This window comes from Dipodomys spectabilis, unplaced genomic scaffold, assembly GCF_019054845.1.
Source record: "Dipodomys spectabilis isolate Male_0828 unplaced genomic scaffold, ASM1905484v1 ptg000287l, whole genome shotgun sequence".
In the NCBI taxonomy this organism is placed as follows: Eukaryota; Metazoa; Chordata; class Mammalia; order Rodentia; family Heteromyidae; genus Dipodomys; species Dipodomys spectabilis.
The window spans coordinates 4267146-4271111 of NW_024870964.1; the positions used below are offsets into that span (position 1 = coordinate 4267146).

General features: G+C 32.3%; 1 pseudogene; it reads left to right on the top strand.

Annotated features, from left to right (window-relative positions):
* The first annotated feature begins 2304 nt into the window (after nucleotides 1–2304).
* LOC122126689 lies at nucleotides 2305–2401 on the top strand (annotated as a pseudogene).
* Nucleotides 2402–3966: the final 1565 nt, after the last annotated feature.

Genomic DNA, 3966 nt, shown 5'->3' on the forward strand with positions numbered 1-3966 from the left:
CCTATTATACAAGAATATGGTAGAAATAAAAGACAGATTTTATGTTTTTCACATCTCTGATGAGTACTATGTTAGACAGATAGGGAAAACATAAAACAACATACCTTATTAAGTGATGAAACTTAATTTATTAGCTAGTGTTTGGGTTTGAATTATGGGAGGTTGTTCTGTTTGACACATTTCTGCAAGGAATCTACTGAACAGCACAAATGGTTGGTGGTACTATTTCTACACTTTAATGAGTGGTTGAACCTGTTTGGCATTAGTGCTGGGTAAATAAATCAACTCAATTGTAACTTGCACCCTAAACTTGAAAAATTTGTAATGTCACTATCGTCTATTTGTCAAATGTTATTTTGGTGAATGTGATTTTTAAAAGATTATAAGAAAAGGAAATTGCTTTCAGGAGATTAAATGTAGGTTATCATTGGTTTGAGAATGATAACATTTTTATTCTACAAAACCAAGTTTTAATGAAATACCAGTATTTTGAAGCATTAATGATCTTCTCAATTAATGTTTTTGTGAATTATATTTGACCTGTAAGTCAAGTTTTCCTAGCCTTGGTAGAACAATTATGGATCTAGGATAGAACGATAGATCCATAATTGGACTACTTATGCTGGACTGAAATCGTTTAATAATCATTAGAAGAGGGGTATTAAAAATAATTTTGTGCCAGTTGTGATCTTGGTCACTCATATGGGCTGGTCATTTCTAAACTGAAAGTTTGAATTAGTGTACTTTCAGATTTTGTGATCTCATCTTTCATTTTAAGTTGCATTGCATTTCACAATTGATTACTGCTAATTCCAGTGTCGTAAGGAATTGAGATGGATTTTCAATTACTTTCTTTTGGCATGTTTCATGAGCCTGCATGAGAAATCTTGCCCTTGTTATCTGATGAAGCAGATAACTGGGACATGGGATCCTAGGACCCGTGGGTCCTGTGGAAGAATGATACTTTTTACATATCATATCAGCAAAATTTGTGTATAATCAATAGGAGTGATTCAGAAATATGGAGAAAACATTTTGGAACCAGTGAGTTAAAACAATAAAGAGAGCAGCAGAGTAAAATCCCTTATAGATTAGAGGAAAACAATTTTTTTTACAATGTGAATTCAGAAGATCAAGAACACTTAGAACATACCAAAAGTTTATAACGAAGACATTGCATTGATAATTTCTATATTCTAATGTACATTATAAAACTTATTATTTATATTCCAATCTATTTATTGTAATAAATATCTATTTATTTGACAAATTATCAATTAATTCTAGTAAGTTTCACTGTGTGAAATAAAATATCAGCACGTATAAATATACAATATATAAATATATATAATATAAGAATAAGGCACATGTTTTGCAATGTTCTGCAGTGGTTAGGGTATCAAAGGCAACTGTGTTTTAAAGTATTATTCCATTATTTCTACTTCAGGGTTTGGTAGAGTTGGACCTAAAGCTTTATCATTTGTAGCTTTACAGCCTAGAGACAAGAGGAAACACTGTGATTAAAAAACTACCAATTTAAGGCCTATTATCGAGGAGAAACATATAGACTTCTCTTGTAACTATGAAAATATTTCGTGAAAGAAAGGCAGTAGTGTAAATTCCTGCTTGGTTGGATGGTAGACTGACCAGGACATTAGGTAATCATGCATGTGAAAAATTTTTTCACCTTCTTAGCTTTAGCTACTTTTGAAATGTTAGGTATAAAAAACAAATATATTTTGATAAAATACCTTCTAGTCTAAATGATTCTGTCTTAACTGTTTATCTCTCTATGATCCCTTTTAACTAAGAATAGTTTTGTTCCAATAAGAAAATCTATGCTGTCAGGGTAAGATATTCTGGTTGGTCTGTTGCTACATGGAAGAAGAGTAAAGGGTCAGGTAGACATTTTTGCCAAGAAGACCTCATTTAGGAATTTTTAAGCTGCAGAAGTTTAGAAGTGCTCTTAAGCAAGGCTTACTTTGAATCCATTAGCTCCACAAAGCTAACTCAGTTTATAAACAAATACTTGAAAAGCAATCACTTTTGGACCTAGCTATAAAGGCTTCAAAGTATGATCAAATTTAAGATGAAAAATACTTAAAATAGTCATTGACAAAAAATTGCAAATGTGAGCAATCGACCAAACAATATAAATTTTTTCCAATATACACAGAATTTTAGAGAAGTAAGATCAATAGCATTTTTAGGAACAATAAGGTTTCCTAGTTACAAACAGTCAACCAAGGATATATGCCTGTATAAAGAATGCATCATTAACTACTTAAATTTACAGGATACTACACGCTTCAGCAGCACGTTTACCCAAATTACAATATAGAAATTATCATGGCACTTGCACAAGGATGATATGAAAATTTGTGAAGTATTCCATATTTTTCATCCTTCAGATGCAAGATATGAAAAACAGTTATTAAAAATTGATTACAAAAATACAAGTCGTTATGTCGAAAATGAACTTTACAACTTTGGTGCGTGTGGGGGGGGTAGCGGTGAGGATTGAGTGGGGGGGCAGGGGAAGGATGGGAATGGATGGGAAGGGTAAACAAAGAGGAGGCTACAATGCTTGATAAGAAATGTACTCATTATCTTGCCCATGTAATTGTAACCCCACTGTACAGTATTTTCAAAATAAAAATATTAAAAAATACAAATGTAACAATACATGTAATTCATTGAACTGAAAGTTATTTTGACATCAATGCATTAAATCCTCACCTTAGAAAGGCCTTTACATAGCATAATCTTTACAAAACTTTTGAAATTAGATAACATTGTCATTTTATCCCAAAGAAATAAAATACTATAAGAACCTAGGAAAAAAAGGAATCTTAAACTTGTTCTATATGGAATGCTATCTGAAATAACACATTTGTAATGAACCTATATATATAATAAAACAATGTAGAATTCAAAGTATTATATCTAGGAGAGAATTAAATATATTATGTACATTATACAAACAAAAAACAGATTATTTTAAAATATAATTTTTTCATTCAAGCACCAGAAATATTTTTAGTTTTTGTACTACTCATTCCAACAGATAAGTTAAAATGATTTCTGATTTGAATAATCACAAACCCTGCAGAAATCATTATAGATGTATACAAACAAATCTTGAATACATTTTGACAGCAAAGTCAGGCAATTCACTTGAAAAATACGATGGAATCCATGAATTTTTAAAGTAAGATATTGCAGTTGCTTTGTATTGTGAAAATATTTTGTATGGACACAAAGATGGATTGGCATTTTTGAAATTTAAGAAACTTAACCAAACCATTATGATTTAGGAGAACAATTTTTACAGCCTTCCACAACTTCAAAGAGGTAGTGATACGTATTTATCCTTTTGGCAATATCAAATGCAGTTTCTTCCAAGTTCTTCAGACCTGGTTTCATATATGGTTCAATAGAAGGAGATCCAGCATATCTTTGCTATTTCTATTCCAAGCAGCAAGATGCAAGGGGGTCAAGAGGACCTTAGTTTGGGCATTTGTATCTGTATCATGATGAACTAAGAAGGAAGCCACTCTGGTATTATTCCACATATCAGCACTGTGCAGGGGTGTCCAGCCATTCACAGTTATTGCATGAATATCTGCCTTGAGCCACCAACACATGGACAATGTCAAAGTGTCCACTTAGGCTTCCCGATGAAGAGAGGTATACTCATCATCATCCCTAGTATTCACATGAGTGTCCTTTTTGGAAAGTAGTCTCTGTACTGTAGTAAGCCAATTATTTTCAGCAGCCCACAGAAAAATTTGCTTGAATACTTCTCCATTTTTTTTTACAAATGATATCATTCCTCACTTTTTCATCTTGTTCCTTGTCTTCATCAGAATTGCCTAACCAGAGACATTGAGTACCAGTGGGAATGAGGTGCACATGTATTCCCCAATAGTTCACGTTGGTTGAACTGGTCAGAAAAATCCAGTG